Here is an 18,803-nt window from a genome sequence, read left to right as displayed (position 1 = left end):
AATTCTGTGGTCATAACTACATGACTACAAATATCATATGACATAATATGGAAAGTTAGTGCATCTTTATTTGTGTGTTTTATTAACACAAGTGTGTAAAATACTGATTATTTAAACATTATGCCATTTACTTTAGTTACTTTTAATGCTGTAATGTGTATGTTTATTAATGTTTTTTTATTTAAATAAAAAATGTCTTCGACTTTCAAAAGGTAATAGTCACAATATCAGTACAGAGTTAGTTACCCTCAGTATCAGTACACACTGGTGCAACAAAAACAGTAAAAAATGCTTCACCTGGTGTTATCCTCTCTTTGCCTCATAATCTTTAATTGAGAGCATCTTCACATTGTATCCCATTGGGTTTACAGAATGATGTACATATTTTATTTTTGAATGTCTGTAGGAACAAGTAAAAGAATATGGCAGATGTAATGCCCAATTGGGTTCAAGATCTCAGTGTCATCTTTTAAGTTGCATACAATGTCACATAGTTCAAAAATACAACATTAATTTTATTGGTTGACAGTCATTTACCCACATTCAAATCAGAATCAGAAGGTGATTTTATTTCAAAAGCCGTAATGTTCCTACATTCCACACTTTTCAGACATGCCTCCGTATTACAAATGTTCATGATTTTCTTTAAGGGAGCTTGTTACCGGATATGACAAACCTTCATAGCATATAGAATGAAGGTGTTCTAAGACCCTCTTTTTTACACTTTGGCACTGCGTATTTCTTACTCCCTAAATATTTTTGGCTACAGGGACAAGTGAAAATATACACTACATAGTAAGAATCGCATGTGATGAATCCATCATTTTTTACATTTCTCACAGTGAGGTAACATTACTAAAGAAACCTTGTATTCCCAGTTTAGCATTTGCCTGTTCAGTAAAGGTGCTCTCAGCAAGTTTGTTTTTTAAATATTTATTCCATCTGTATGTTACAAACATTAGGAACCTATCACATTTCCAACTAAATTATAACTTTTCGCAATATTTCACCCTTTACTTAAAAGCTGCCTAACACTCTGAGGCCCACATGCATCAACAAATGCCATTTGCGATTCCTTATTAGCGAAAAATAAGGATTCGCTAATAAGGAATAGCACAAGGCTATGCATGTAGAAATCGCTAAAAAAATAGCGATTTCTAAACATTCCTTTATTGCGACTTGTAAATTGCGAGTCACATTTAAGGAATACCTCCCCATTCATTCCTATGGGCCAGAATGAATGTGAAGACATTCTCAATTTGCGATTCTCAATTAGAGAATCACAAATTGAGAATGAAAATTCAAGGGTGTGTGTGTGTAAAATGAAACTTTGAAACTTTGAAAAATGCACTTTAGTGCATTTTTCAAAGTTTTTGCAAATTACCATGAAGTTCAACTTCATGGTAATTTGCTCCCCCTATTAGCGAAATTGCAATTTTTTTTACTTTGATGCATTGCATTTAAGGAATCTCAATTTGAGATTCCTTAAATGCAATCGCAATTTAAGTAATCGCAATTTGGCGATTTCCTAAATTGCGATTTTTGCATTTGATGCATCCCAAATGCAAAAATACTGGTCGCAAAGACGCAGATTCTGAGAATCTGCCCGTTTGCGACCGTTTTTTCCTTTGATGCATGTGGGCCTGAGATCCTGTATTATATTTGATCACAAATGTATCAGTGATTATCAGTTTCTTACTTGTTGTCATTGTTCCAGCGCCAATACCAATTTATTTATTTTAAGGGGTTTCATATAGCGCTGGCTCAACTCAGGGGTATAAGAGCGCTTTACAAGAGTATGGATATAGTACAGGAGAACATATAGCAAAAACACTCTTTACATGTGTCAGAATGGCAAGAAAGAGCTATCTACATAAGTAAAATGGGTAAAGGTACTCAAATTATTAAACAGTAACGAGAGAAGGAGGAAGGCTGGAAGGTAGGAAGGTAGAGGGTGGTTGGAAGTGAGTAGGGAAGAAGAAGAATGAACTAAGAAAGGAGAGGAAGTAACTAAAAGGAAGGAAGTATGGAGGGAGATGGGAAAGAAAAAGGTGAAGGCGGGGATGGGGAAGAGAGAGAGAAGAATACGAGCAAAATAAAAGGCTTTAGGACCCCAAAATGTGTTAAGTAGGTGCAGTTGGAGGTCTTTTTTAAAGCTGAGGTAAGAGGGGTTATAACGAAGGTCTTTAGGGAGGGCATTCCAGATGATAGGGGCATTACCGGAGAAAGAGCATGATTGTGTGGATTTCTTTTTTAACAGAGGTGGAACAAGGAGGAGGGCAGTGGTGCTTCCCAATGATCAGGAGCTGTTGTAAGCAAACCTCAGCTAGGCCTACTTAGTGCAAGGGGTTCGCCCTTCTCTGCACAGAGTCCTCAGACCTTAGGAAGAAGTTGGCAATGAAACTGGAAAATACAAAAGAAAAGTTTATTACACCTTTAAAGGTGGTACTACAGTCCACACAACACTCTTCAGTATTGTATAGAGTAGCACACCGAACTAAAGCACATGGCCCCTTTAATACTCAATGAGGGGGCTCAAAAGAAGGCGGTACAGAAGACAAGAGCAGTTTCATGACCATACAAGAACATATTGGAAGGCACAATCGATAAGTGGGCGAAGTTAACAGTTTTCGGGAAATAGTAAACACATTCCTATCTGGAACTAATTAGTAACAGTCATAGACCCTACTGCGCATGTCTGGACATGCTGGAAGTGTGGAATGCTAAATATAGCCTGTTGCTGGGCAGACTTCAGGCGCAGTTAACAAGGAGGTAGGACAAAGCACATGACGAGCACATGGCGATGTATGGCATACAAAATGGATGTTGCAAATACAAAATGGAGTCGGTACATTTGTTACGATAATGGTCAAACACAGCATGTCTTCTGCTAACGCTTAACCTAATCGCTGTTGATTTACAACAGACGACCCTTTCAGCATTAGCTGAAGACATTCGACTTCCTGGGAAAAGCTAGATACTCATCCCTTATATCAATGATCATCATGCTAGCTATCTCCTTTTTCAAATCATTCTGCATTTTGACTTCCGTAACATTGCTTTTGATCGGTATACAGGCAGTAACACACATAGAACATATCATCGGACTGCACTGAATAAATATACAACAAGTGAAAACTATTGCAATTATTATACATAGAGCGGTCAATACTTTCCAGCCCCAGGCAGAAATCAGAGTCCAAAGCCACCCTGTAAAAGTCCATGTACCATTTTCTGTGTGAAGGTCTGCAGCAATTTAATGAAGTTTATTAATTGACTTGTACACTGATGGGTTGTGGTCTGGTATAAACATGCAGCAGCTACCACCTATAACACGACATGCACCACCTCTATCTGCTAGCATAACATACAAAACCATTCTATTCTGTAAAGCCACAATTCTAGCAATTTGCAATTCTTCTGTGATGTTTCTTAAAGCTATGGCTGTTTGATCTGTGACAGCTTCTACTACTCTAGTCAATCGTCGCACTTTTCTGCTGTTTATTGCAGCACCCACAAAAAAGAACAATCCTAAATTAAAATCTATATATTGTTGTAGACTAGTGTCAGTTTGGTCAATGCTATCAGTAGTCAAGGTTCTCTTATATATATTTACAGTAATATTGTTGAACAATTTAAGATGTCGATAATACAATGGAGGTGCCAGAAACACAGGGGGTAACAAAAATGACACATAACAGATCCCGGTCCAGCCGGCTGGCAATCGATAATATCCACGATTTCCACACACAATATAAGTATTATGTGAAGCTAAAAAGGTACTATTATTTAAGCCATCTATATTCAATACAGTAATACAGTCGCTGATCCCAACAGGGATATGTCCAATGCTCTGTACACATAGTTCTGCTTGAGTTTGAGTAACAGAAATGACAAAATGTTCGGCATTGGATGAGTCTCTTGTGTTGGTGAAGATATATGGCGTTGAAATATTGTCCGGTCGATATTACTCCCACTCCCATTTAGTTCCATTCGCCTGGGGATACCCATCTTTGTCTTGATGGCACTCTTTATTTAACCGGAAAAGAAGTCTACCCACTGTAGGCTTCCTGGTCGCAAAGACCAAAGTATACCAGGCTCGACAAGAGCCATTATGCAAAAAAGGAGGAGGTATGAATGGTGTACCTCCTTTCTTTTGATGTGCAGGCATCATCTCACAAATCCAACAGTTTGTGGCATTCGTGGCAATGTGGGTAGGATGTAACATTTGAATGAAGGTATTACTGAGATAAGATTGTTGATGTTTCAATTCTTGATATGGGAGAGTAAAGAAATAATGCTCCTCTGGTGTAGGTGTAGTAATAACAAACAACTCACGAGCAGGAGTTGTCTCCTAAACAGACCATGTTATTGTTGCCGCAATCACCAAAGCAACAACAAACCCTACGGCACAATAAATCTTCTTCTTTTCCATTTTACTCACAATACAGAACAAATCTTCCTGAAACTAAAGTGGTTGTCAGAGATCTTACCCCTGGGTAGCAGTTGATTTCTTCACCACGGGCCAAGACGGGTGTCTTTACTCTAATGCAGGGCTGATCCCCCCTTGCCACATCGGCTCTCCGTTTCACTGACCAAGGGAATGCTTAGTCAACTTTCACAAGCGCTGCAGATTTTTCTCTCGGTCTCAAATTATATCTCGTTGCTTCAGGGACTGTTTGGTCCGAGAAGAACTCCTCAGATCCGTCGGGTATCACAGCACGGCCTTTCTCCGCAGTCAGAACCTCTCGATGGTCGGTCAACACAGCAGGCTCCACCAAAGCCGGAAGTACTCATCGGCAATGGGTACCATGGACCCAATTTTTCCGGTTCGTGATTCAAACTGCTGTTCTCGTGGCAAGTAGCACTTGCTCTGGCCCGCGCCACCTTGGCTCCAGACTGCTCGATCTCTGAAAGGACTTCAGGAGAACAAAATCGCCAGGTCGGAGGTTGTGGCCTTCACCTGTGGATCTATCAGGGAGCGCTTCTCGAACCTGTGGATGAATAGAAACCAAGTTATCAGTTAACTGTGCCAAATAGTCATTCATTAAGACACAAGGTACATCATACACAGAACGCGGTTTAGGAATTCCCCAGATATTCATGGACCTACCAAACAGGATCTCATAAGGTGTGAGACCTGTTCGAGAATGAGGCACTGATCTAATTGACAACAATGCCATTGGCAACGCATCTGGCCAATTCAGAGAAGTAGAAGCCTGTATCATAGCCAATTTCAGTTTCAGAGTAGCATTGTATCTTTCCACCAATCCTGCTGATTGTGGGTGGAACACTGCATGAAACTTCTGTTTAATCCCTAATCCTTTCAGGACATACTTTATAACGTCCCCTACAAAATGAGGTCCGTTATCACTCCAGAAAAATCTACAAACACCATAGCGAGGGAAAAATTCCTTCAAAAGCATCTTTGCAGTAGTAATTGCAGTGTTGTCCTTTCTAGGGTATGCCTCAATCCATTTACTGAAGGTACATACCACCACTAAGACACACTTCAGATTATTACAGCGTTCAAGCTAAATGTAATCCATCTGCAAAACTTCAAAAGGTGCAGTCGGGGTAGCAAATCCTCCTGCTGGAGTTCGTGCCCCTTTCCCAGGATTAAATCGCGGGCAGATCATACAGGACTGTACTACTCTCTTTGCTGTGCTAGCAATTTCTGGATGTTCCCAAACTTGTGTAAGCAATTTCACTATTACTGAAGCTCCAACATGTGCTAGCCCATGTGCCATCTGAACCATAGGTTGTACAAAAGCTATAGGTAACTTCCATCTATCCATCTGTTTGTTTTGCCAAAAGCCTTCATCATCCAACTCTCTATCCCTGGACCATTGCTCTCGTTCTTTATCAGAAGCGGTCCTCTGTATCTCTAGTACTTCCTTCCTAGCATCGTGCCACCGCTCAGCTTGTGACTTCACTACATACAAAGGAGTAGTGTCAGGCTGCATCGCAGTCTCATGGGCCACTCGATCTACAAAAGCTTTTCCTTGTCCCACCTTATCAAAAACCTTTTTATGCGCACGACATTTAACTATAGCTATTTTCTTTGGATATGTTAATCCAGTCAAAAGATTATGCACTAATTCCTCGTGCATTATCTGCATCCCATGTGATGTTAGAAAGCCTCTTTCATTCCAGAGCAGGCCAAAATCATGCGCCACTCCAAAAGCATAGCGGCTATCTGTATAAATGTTCACATACAATCCTGTACTAAGCTCACACGCTCATGTCAAAACTATTAGTTCCGCTGCTTGAGCTGACTTTTGTGGTATGCGAGCTGTCTCTACTATCGTGTGAAGCATAGAATTGCATATGCGGCTGAAGTTGTACCATCCGGTAACTTCAGACAAGACCCATCAACCCACAGTTCTCCATCCACATCTGGAAGGGGCGTATCTTGCAAATCAATACGACCCTTTGTCTGTTCCTCAGTCAGGAAAATGCAATCATGGGTTTCCTGCGCCTCAGGCTGAGTTGCTGGAAATGGCAACAAAGTGGCTGGGTTTGTGTTGCACATCTCTTCAGTGTAATGTGAGGAGCTAACAACGTCAGCTCATATCCTGTCAGACGAGCACTAGTTAAATGCTGTGTCTTTGTTTGATTAAAAAAGGGCATCAACAGCATAGGGTACCAACACCAACAGTTTATGTGATAAGACTATCCCTTCACTCTGGCGTATTGACACAGCTGGTGCTACAACCGAGCGAAAAACATCCAGGCAACGCTCGAGCAACAGGGTCAAGTACTGCTGAAAAATATGCACAAGGGCATTGCTTATCACCATGTGTCTGTACTAAAACTGAAATGCACATCCATCCCTCTCATGTACGTACAATGTAAAGAGCTTCGTGTAATCTGGAGTACCTAACACTGGTGCTGAACAAAGAGCTTGTCGTAACTGTCGAAAAGCACTCTCACATTCATCTGTCCAATGGAGGGGTATTGGAGTGTCTTTTGTCAAAAGTGCTAACAAAGGTTTAGCGATATATGAAAATCCTAATATCCATTGCCTACAAAAAGAAGTAAGACCTAAAAATCTTCGAACCTCTTACTGTGTGGAAGGTACAGGTGTGTCTAGAATTGCTTGAATGCAATCTGATGTGAGTGCACGCCCCTCTTTAGACAAAAGATGACCTAAGTAGGTTACCTTTGGTCTACAATACTGCAGTTTCTTTCTCGATACCTTATGGTGATGTAGGGCAAGGAAAGAAAGCAAAGACAGAGTACACTTCTCACATTGTTCAGGGGTATCGGCTGCCAACAAAATATCATCAACATACTGTATGAGCGCCACACCCTCGGGTAGAACAAAAGAATCAAGTTGTCTTTTCAATGCTTGGCTGTAAATACTAGGACTCTCAGTATAGCCTTGAGGAACTCTACAAAATCTGTACGATCGATTATTCAAGGTGAAACCGAACAGATATTGGCTATCAGGATGAATAGGGATAGAAAAGAAAGCGTTCTTCAAGTCTATACCAGAGAACGTAATTGCAGTAGGTGGAACTAAAGTAAGAAGTGTTGTGATATCAGAAACCACAGGATATTGTGGTACCACTATCTTATTTACCTCCCGCAAATCAATAATAAATCGGTAGATCCTGGTATCAATGTCTTTCTTCAAAAATGGGAGGATCGGACTATTACAAATGTTAAATGGAACTTCCACAACAACTCCAACTTCAATAAGATCTTGTACAATTCGCGTTAGTGCTTCCTCGCCCTCCTGTGAAATTCGATATTGAGGCAAGCATGGCAACACAGCTCCCTCCTTTACACTAATATACACCGGTGGAATAACCATCTGACCCACATCAGTATCTGAAGTAGCCCACAAAGTTTTAGGTAGGGAGGCTAAGGCAGTATCCTCTTGAACAATGCAAACTCTGTCTGTTACTGGGTAATTGTCATTTAAAATCATACACACTCCTTCAGGAGAACATTTTATTGTGGCTCTGAAATACTTGAGCATATCAAGACCCACAATATTGTCTGGTGTATTTGGGGAAAGCAGAAACGGGCATGGAGCAGCAAACTTATCAACCTGAAATGCAAGTGGTTGTGACAATGGGCTAAGGGAAGGTGTTCCATCGAACCCTATTGATGTAATCGTTAAGCCAGACAGGGGAGCCCTTGGAACCAATTGTTTAGACAAAGTGCTACGAGTAGCTCCTGTATCAACCAGAAACTGATCAGTAGAACCCAAAACTTGTGCTGTAACATAAGGACCTCTCTGATCTACTGGAACTTCAACTGATTCCTTACCCCATCCTACGCAATCCTATGCATAAGCAGAATCATGTGACTCAGGCTGCACCTAATCAGACATCTGGTATTGGTTGCGCCTATCAAAAGTATTGAACCCATTTTGTACCCGCACATTAGAATCAAACCTAGTACGATCGTTCATAGCACCTCTGGGTCCTGAGTTTCCCGTGCGATTTCTCATAGATCCTCGGCCACGGACATAGTGCTGTGAGCGCAACAATGGACACTCATCTACCCAATGGCCAAATTTCTTACAATACGCGCATTGATCAACGGCCAAAGAGGGACGAGTATAAGAGGGACTATAAAATCCTCGTCCGCCTCTATCGTTACCTCGATGAGGTGGACCATAAACCTGAGATAACATAACCTTTGTTTTTCATTCTTTAGACTTTTTATCCTCGCTACCCTTCGCTTCTAGTTCCTGACGCTCGTAATATTGAGCCATCATCAGGAGGGATGCTGGAGAAGAGGTGGTCCAAGAGCTTTCGCTAGCTTTCAAGTGGCTAGCCACGCCTAGTAATAAATTTGTAACATACTTATCTACGAACAAGTGTCTGCTCGTATCATCTGTTAGCGACTGGCCACTAAAATCATGAAAAGCCTTCCTCGAAACGCGTGAAGAAATCTGAAACTGATTCATCTGTTTTTTGCTTACAAGATGCTAGAATAATCCAATTAATCTTTTTAGGGGGAATAATCGTTTTTAACTTAGCTAATATTGCACCTGGGAGATCTAAAATCAACTGACATGGCTTTTTTGCTGGTTCCCTGTCCTCATCTTCCCTCTCTATCTCTTTCCATAATGCCCCATACGCTGCGCGATCATCGACTTTACGCACGGATCTCCACATATCAGGCGGCAATATTAGCCCAAAAATTAAATCAATATCAGCCAATGTCATGGTACAATAATTTAAGGCTCCCTCAACTTCCTCATAGAAGGCGGCAGGATTTTTACGCGGATCAGGCAATGCAGCTTTAAGTGCCATAACATCTGCTCTATTCCAGGGAGTATACACCCAATTATAAATAAAATACCCTTTAGCATCTACGGAATATTTTTCGTCACTTGTACCCGTTCCTTTAGGAGGAACATATAAAGGCGCGGCCTCTCGCGAAGGCTTTGCATGCACTATTACGGTCTTATCTGTTTCAAAAATAGATGATTGTTTCCCGTTGACCAATCCCGTTCGTCCATCTGCTTTAGCTTTCCGTTTCACCTCCCGTAGACGAAGCGCCTCAGTTCGAAGTTTAACCAACCGCCTGATCGTATCAGTCACCTGGGGGAGAGTAAAAAGACCTTTACGCAATTGCTTACAATCGATTGCCACGTCATCAGGTTCGAGAATGTCAGAAACTTTACGGAACATGTCAACAACTTCTTCTGCACAATGCTCAGGAAAATACATCTATTTTTGAAGAACAATGGTTCAGGGGTGGCCTAATGAGGTCCTTGAGAGAATGTAGCGTATGATTAATTCACGCTGGGGAGCTAAAGGTGTAGGTAAACATAAACTCATTAATTTATTTTCATTTTTTAGCATATATCATGACGTTTCAGGTGCTCATATGGGTGACAGAGTGCATAACGTGACACAAGTGAACATAGTGAAAACTAAACAAAATGTCACACAACAACAAGGTATAAACCACAAAAATATATACAATGGAGTGGGGGTATTTCCTTGAGTGGGTCGACGACGTTTCGATCTATAATGATTTTAGAACATCTTCAGGACTGATGAGCTTCCTGAAATCTATAGTTGGGTATGAGGGTGGAACAATCCATCTGGACAGAGAAATGGGAGCTTGAATCGGTGTAACCGGGATATCGAACGATAAGGCAGGATTGGTTTCTTATCTTGTGAACAATTACAGTGACAGTCCAGTGGTCATGGTGGTAACTATTCTGCAGTAGCAATAGGATATTCTGTAGATCCGAGTAGATACAGGTTTCTACGAGTCTGGGCAATTGAACATAGTGGGTTGTATGTGGGTCCTTCTGGAGTGGGTTCTATTAAAACCGTGGTCCGTAGTTGGGGGTCCGAATAGCGGCTTGCTCGCTATGAAAGAGGGTAACTTATCCTATTTAAATCGGGTCGCCTGGAGTTAATCTCGGCGGTTTGGCGGCTGGAGAGGGGGGTCTGAGTGCCTCGCTGCTTAGCTGCTCTCACCTCAGGTGAGAGCAGGTGAGAGCAGCTAAGCAGCGAGGCACATATATCTCACTTACACATACACATACACATCATTGACTAGTCATTCCAAACCAAAATTACCACTGCAAGCGTATCCTAAAACTGCCTTGCCAATCCCAGGCTTCCGAAACCCACAGCAAGTACCGTACAACGGTTCTTACCAATCACAGGGCGTCCAGATTCCAACTGCCAAGTTCTAAATTCGACCAAACGGCCACTGCACGGCAAGCCAACAGAAGAGATCTCAGTCGAGGACCAGCACCACCTGGATGGTCAGATCGGAAAGAAAGGAAAACCCACCTTGGATGCCAAGACTCGGGTCTCCTCTGGCATGCGATCGCGTCCGCAGCGAGATTCCAATCCTTCGTCACGACCACTCCTTCGGGCATCCGAGCCGCCGATGAGCCCCACGTGTCGGGCGCCAATTTGTTGTAAGCAAACCTCAGCTAGGCCTACTTAGTGGAAGGGGTTCACCCTTCTCTGCACAGAGTCCTCAGACCTTAGGAAGAAGTTGGCAATGAAGCAGGAAAATCCAAAAGCAACGTTTAATAAACCTTTAAAGGTGGTACTACAGTCCACACAACACTCTTCAGTATTGTATAGAGTAGCACACCGAAATAAAGCACATGGCCCCTTTTATACACAGTGAGGGGGCTCAAAAGAAGGCGGTACAGAAGACAAGAGCAGTTTCATGACCATACAAGGACATATTGGAAGGCACAATCGATAAGTGGGCGGAGTTAACAGTCTTCAGAAACTAGTAAACACATTCCTATCTGGAACTAATTAGTAACGGTCATAGACCCTACTGCGCATGTCTGGACATGCAGGAAGCGGGGAATGCTAAATATAGCCTGTTGCCGGGCCGACTTCAGGCGCAGTTAACAAGGAGGTAGGACACAGCACATGACAAGTACATGGCGATGTATGGCATACAACATGGCCGTTGCAAATACAAAATGGAGTCTGTACATTTGTTACGATAATGGTCAAACACAGCATGTCTTCTGCTAATGCTTAACCTAATCGCTGTTGATTTGCAACAGAGCATGCCCACTTTGTGAGTTTGTTAGTGAGATACAGCGGGGCCTTTTGGTGAAGGGCTTTGTGCGTAATGCAATCAATCTTATTGGAGGATCTGCCTTCGATGGGTAACTATTTAAGGGCTTTGAGGGCTGGGGAGATGTGGTCAAAGCGTTTGAAGTCAGTGATGAGTCTACAGCCAGGTTGTGTACAGATTTCACAGGGGCAAGGTAAACTTTATGAGTACAGAGAAGATAGCATTACCATAGTTTAGTCTCGAGAGGACTAGAGATTGGATGACAGATTTAAAGTTGTCCGCTGGAATGAAGGGTTTAATTTTCTTGAGATGAAGGAGAGAGAAGAGTGCTCCTTTGGCCGAGTTGTCGATGGTGATACCAAGAGATTTTACTGAGTTGGAAAGGGAGAGCGGACAGTTGAGGGCATTAAAGTCAGAGATCCATATTTGGATAGGAAGAGGGTTGTTTTTTAGAGAGAAGGGAATGATTTCAGTTTTTTTAGGGTTGCGTTTGAGATGATTGGAGTGAAACCAGGATTTGATTTTTGCCAGGGTGTTGTTAAGGTGCAGAACATCAGAGTGGGATCTATTTATTTATTTATTTATTTATTTGTGTATTTTGTAAAGCGCAACAGCTGCCACAACGGGGCGTCCCGGCGCTGATAAATCATGGAACTTAGAGGCTAGGCACCAATGGGGCATTATATGGGGAAGAGATGTGTTTTCAGGGACTTTCGGAATGCTAATTCGGATTGACAGGCTCGTAATGCAACCGGGAGGTTATTCCAACACCGAGTGGCACAGACCTCGAATGTTTTCCCTCCGGCGCGAGTACGTTTAAATCTAGGGGTTTCCAGCAGAAGTAGGGAATTTGAGCGTAATGTCCTGGTGTTGACATACGGTCTCAGAGTGCTTTTCAGATGGGCCGAGCCTTTGCCCTTGGAGGCCCGGAAAGCCAGGGTCATGGCCTTAAAAATACATCTCTTGGAAATGGGGAGCCAGTGGAGTTTACGGAGGTGTGGGGAGATGTGATGTCTGGCAGGAATTCTCTCCACCAGCCGAGCAGCAGCATTCTGGACAGTCTGTAACTTGTGGCATAGGCCTGCTGTGAGGCCAAGATATAGTGCGTTGGCGTAGTCCAGGTGAGATATTATCAGGGCTTGTACCACAGTCTTACGGCAGTCCATCGGCAGGTAGTTGATGAGCGGTCTAATTGTCTTGATCTTAGCAAAACAGGATGCTGCTACTGTTTGAACCTGGGCGTTGAAACTGAGATGATTATCCCAGCGCACTCCCAGGTTTCTCACTGAGTCTTTAGGCGTGGGGGCATGGCTGAGATCATCCGGCCACCATAAATTAGAATCAAGAGGGGATGATGAGTTAAAAAACAGAATCTCTGTCTTTCCCGCGTTGAGTCGGAGGGAATTGGAGTCCATCCAGCTAGAGATGTCTCTTAGACAGTTTTTCAATGGGTCGAAGGCAGAGGCAGTGGGGGTATCAAAGGTGAAGAGTAACTGAATGTCGTCAGCGTAGGAGGTGGATTTAATCCCAGTTTGCGCAATCAGTTTAGCCAAGGGGGAGAAGTAAACATTGAACAAGAGCGGGCTCAGGGAGGAGCCCTGTGGAACTCCCCATTTAAGTGGTCTAGCGGTGGAGGTGTAGGGAGGGGTGTATACCTGCTGAGTACGGTCACCCAGGTAGGAAGAGAGCCATCTCAACACTGTACCGCCAATACCCAGGTCTCCCAGCCTTCTCAGCAGGATCTTATAGTAAAGTTGGGTGCCATAAGCATAGAGGTGGTAGTTGATTCTGACTTGTTTTAGAATAAGGGTAAGGGGTTACATAAAGAGGTTAAAGAGAGAGGGGGAGAGAATAGTACCCTGGGGGACACCAAGGGAGACAGGTGTGGGGTTTGAGAGGCAGTTGTAGATTTTAATTTATTGTGTTCTATGTTGGAGGTAGGAGAAGAACCATTTGAGGACAGGACCATCGAGGCCAAAGCGAACCTTTAGCGCGTTAAGCAGGGCAGGGTGCTTAACAGTATCAAATGCTGCAGAGAGGTTGAAGAGAATAAGTAGGCAGGTCTTGCCATTATCTAGGGAGTGGAGGATTTCATCCACAATTTTAAGCATGGCAGTTTCAGTACTGCACCCTTTTTGTAAGCCGGATTGTAAGGAGCCAAGTAGGATAAAAGTGTCAATGTGTTTGTCCAGTGGAAGCAGGGCACATTTTTCAAGAGCTTTGGAAAGCAGGGGGAGATTGAAGATCGAGCGGAGATTATTAGTCATTGGGATCTGCATTGGGATTTTAAAGAATGGGATTGATTTGTCCGAGTTTGAGGGAAGCAGGGACACCATCTCCTTCTGCCTGGGACAACTCCTGGTGGCCCCCTGCCCTGGGCACCGCACCCAAACATACAGACAACGCACGCATCCTGGGCTTCATCCTGGACTCCTCCCTCACTATGACCAAACAAGTAAGCGCCGTCTCATCTTCCTGCTTCAACACTCTGTGCATGCTTCGTAAGATCTTCCGGTGGATCCCCACCAAAACCAGGAAGACGGTCACCCAGGCCCTCGTCACCAGCTGCCTGGACTACGGGAACACCCTCTACGCGGGAACCACAGCCAAGCTCCAGAAGAGACTGCAGCGCTTCCAGAACGCCTCAGTACGACTCATCCTCAACATCCCCCGTCGCAGCCACATCTCTACCCACCTTAAAGACCTGCACTGGCTCCCTGTCAACAAAAGGATGACGTTCCGACTCCTCACCCACGCACACAAGGCTCTTCACAACATGGGCCCAAAATACCTCAACGGCCGCCTCACTTTCTACACACCCACCCGCCAGCTCTGATCCGCCAGCCTCGCCCTAGCATCCGTCCCACGAGTCCGGAAATCCACCGTCGGAGGAAGATCCTTCTCCTACCTGGCGGCCAAGACATGGAACTCCCTCTCCACTCTCCTACGGATGACCCTGGACCATCTCTCCTTCAAAAAACAACTCAAGACCTGGCTGTTCAAGCAGTAGCGACCACCCCCTCAGTGCCTTGGGACCCTCACAGGTGAGTAGCGCGCTATACAAATCTTGTGATTGATTGATTGATTGATTGGTAAGGGAGGAGTTGTTGATAGTGGTCCAAAAAGGGGCAATGATGTGCCTAAGCTCCTGGACAAAGTTAGAAGGGAGAGGGTCTACCACTAATTGATCAGGGATTGATACTCATCAACATAATACAATGGCCCATACACATTCACCCAGTATCCCTGAGGCGCTGATGTCAATGTGTTTCCTTTACATCAAATGTTTCTTTATTAATAATTTCGGGACATCTGTCCTATATCTAATCTTGATGTCAACTCTTCCTATATTTGGTCAGTGGACCAATTAGTTGAACAAGTTGATGGTACTGATAATACTAATTTACCATTCATTTAATCAAAATTAATAACAGACTCTCAATAAGGTTTAGCAAATGAATATATGCTCAATTGCAATTTGGTCACAATCCAACATCGAGATTTCATGATAAGAGAAATTTTACAATGAATACAGACTCGATATGCAAACACATGCAATGAAGGAGTGGATAGAGTAAAAGACAAAGGTTCAGCAAAATAATTATGCCAATCAATATTATACCTAATGGAGGGGATAGATGAAGAGACAATAGGTTCATCTAAAATAATACATATCAGTAATTCGTTGTCGGAATGGATAAGTGGAGAGACAAAAGAATTACAAAGCTAAAATATTAAACTGATATCCAGTGACAACATTAGCTAAATAGAAACCTAACAGTCTATAGGAAGGATGACCCCTGGACCCGGTTCATGATGGGGGTTTCCCAAGGTATACTGGATACGCAAGATCACTAGCAGGAACAGGATAGGATAGGACACAGCTAGGCCTCTCAGCAAACCGATAGACAGAGGTGCATCTCCCCTTTTCTCTCCTATCAGCCTGAACTTCTAACCACGCCTCTAAAGGTACCTTAATTATAGACTAAAACCTACATTTATGCCCTACATTAGTTGCTAATTTCATGAATCTTGACAAGGGATTGGTTGGGTTAAGAGGGTGGGATGTCACACCACCGTGACTATGCTTACGTTTTGACTATTCTATTGTTCGATTTACTTTCCCATAGTCTACCCCTCAGTTCTTGCACATGAAATGTACAAAAGTTACATTTAAACATTCTTTTATTCACATTAGATAGCATCTACAGAAGTTTTCAGGTTTCCAACAGTCAATCACAGCTCTTGGCAGGCAGTCAGCATCACGACCTTCAACTTTTATGCATCTTTCGCTGTGCTCAGCGCTTTTGGCTGCTTTGTCATGACTGTTGCGTGCCCATTCAGGGCCCCCCCTTTTGTACAATTGCTAACTTAAGGGAAAATGGTTCTTCATCCACACCACTAAAACAAATGAAATATAGACATTCATTAATTATATGACACAGCATCCCTCACTGTTTATGGTTCCCTATTAATATTACCTAGCATAAGCATTGAACAAAAACAGCATTCATTATTATTTCAAAGCAGGTTGCAGCATGCAACTACTGGTGCACATGCGGCCTGTTTGTGCAGTATCTCTCATTTTTTAAAGTACATTCAAATACAGGTTTAGTTATTTTCATATATTAATTTGCATTAGTTCAGACATGCGCAAAGCAATTTCCCACATGCTTTTGTGGTGAAACCGTGCTCCATCATCATTAAAGAGCAATTCCTCTATATCAATATGATCAGCAGATTGTTTGAGAAACAATTTGGGGTAAACCCCTTCACAAAAATTTGGGAGTACTATTTCATGCACAAAGTCAAAGCTCTCCTCATTACTACACTTTCTTTAGCTCACAAAAATTCACTATAAGGAATGCTCCACTTGAGTCTATCTGCATATCCACTTTGCGCATAGAGGAAGCTATTCACAGCTCTGGGTTTTCCTAACAAAGTCGTTTTCAACTTGTCATTTTCTACCAATAAATTAATATCTAGTCCTTCTACAAACTACCAGAAAGATATATATTTAAGTTACTGTGGTTCGAACGATCCAAATGTTCTCAAGTAGCTTTTAACTCACCTCTAAATGACAAATAAATTAAGTCTTTAATATAACATAGCCACATTAAGACATGCTGTGCATATATTTGTAAATCTAAGGACCAGACTACCAGCTCTATATAGTTCACTGAAAAAAAACAAAGGTTAAAGTGAGGTCATAGTTATGTGCAATAGGAACACAACAGTCACGTTCGGCGGCTACAGGCGGCCCTTGTTCTTACAGCGCAACACACATGCGCTATAGTTACCATTTCATGAATCTTGAATTCTACGACTAATCTTTGAAAATTATGTTTTGAGATTTGGAGAATACCTTGAAATAGAGCTTCAACTCAACACCAGGTAACCCCCGGTGGGGAACCACTGAATTTGACTATGCCCTGAAGAAGCCCGAATCATGGGCAAAACACGTTGGCTGTTTTGCACAATTTGCATGTATAGTGCCAAGCAATAAATAAAATGAATCTAAGAACACATTAAGAATGAAATGCCTCTGTCATCATGATTTCGCTGGCCTGTAGACTATTCCAAGGATTATTTTTAAACGTCTCTATGTGCCGCTCTTATTTTTTGTTTAAAGGTCATAGTTAGACATTGAAATATGATAAAACCTAATGTTTAAAAATTCTATAAAAAAGTCTATCATTCATCAATTATGGTTTACTGAGCTACATCATGCAATCATTGTGATATCAGCCTGTAGGGTTTACAGACTGGAAACAATTCAACATGCTACACCTGTGGACATTTTCTATTTATTAACATAACCTGAAATTTTAAGACAAGAGATTGACCGGTATACATTTGCCACTATAACGGCGTCTAATGGCACATGGACACAGCTACATTGTTTAGTGAAATTCAATGCATGTGTTACTGACATAATGGCATTCAAACTTAGAGCCACATTTGCAACACCACCTTCATTGTAGGGACCCCCTTACAATCTACAATAAAACAGCATGTCTCAAAATCTTTATTGAAGTTCTGCAAATAGTTCTGGAAATAAACATGCCAAGTCATAGAATTTATCTATACCGCTATATTACAACTATTTAACATGGACAAGTGCAGTGACAATCACTCATGATTAACGTACTGTCAGCAGCAGGTTTGGCCTTTCTCACAGGCTTTGGCTTTAGGACACAAAGTTCTTTCAAGCATACCACTGCAACCCACATCAGGTGTGCTGCACTTTTACCTTTTTTCAACATGGATCACTTCTTCCACCCCATTCTTTAGTGATTTATAAATGGCACACAACATAACTTTTAAAATTCACTATTACACTTGTCTACAGGTTGTGTCTGTTTGTAAGGCTATGTGTATGTGTGCGTGCTTAAAACATTAAAAGTAATCAATTTATAAAAAACTTAATAGCTTCCAAAATTTTGGTAAATAAACATATTAGGCAAAAATTATGATAATTGAAAATTACATTTCCAAAGTAATGGGATCTGAAATAACGATATGCTAGATAGTGTTACTCTTACTTAACTGGATTTTTAGAAAATGCATAAAAGTATAAAAAACAATTGCATATGTTAACCCCTTGGCTGCGGCGGTAATTTTACCGCAGAGCTAGGGGGGAAGGTGGGGTCGCGCGGCGCTGGCATGCTCGTGACGGAACCACTCCATCACAAGCCTCGGGCATGCTGTGATTGTGACGGAGTGGTTCCGTCATGGCCCCGCCCGCTCAATAGAACGCTCAGCGCAGGCGCGAAATCGCTGCAGCGCAGGTGTGGCGGCCGGGCCATGACAGAACCACTCCGTCATTAGCACAGTCCGTCCGTGGCTGGTGACGGAGTGGTTCCGTCACCAGCATGCAAAGGGTTAATATCGACTTCACTATATTCTACAGCATGTTCTTTTTAGCACAACGTATGCAATCCAAACAAGATGCAGATAAACACAAAATAGGTCTATATTATTTAAATATATACATTTTTTTCAGGTTAACGAACCTACTTCGGGCAAGTTGTTTGGAATCGTTGTTTTTAAACATTGTAAATAGGATTATGTGATGGTTGTTCATTCTTATTTGTATTTGTGCCACTTTTCCGTTATGGTGAAACAGTACTGTATGTGTCCAATATCCCATTGTTAATATACAAATCAATATTCGGGTGTCAGTTCACAAACGAATTTGCAAAATTCATGTGAATATCACCCCTTCAACCAGATCATATTTTCGTACCTTTTTAGTA

The sequence above is a fragment of the Lissotriton vulgaris genome, chromosome 8, assembly GCF_964263255.1.
Source record: "Lissotriton vulgaris chromosome 8, aLisVul1.2, whole genome shotgun sequence".
Lineage (NCBI taxonomy): Eukaryota > Metazoa > Chordata > Amphibia > Caudata > Salamandridae > Lissotriton > Lissotriton vulgaris.
This window is presented reverse-complemented; position numbering follows the sequence as displayed.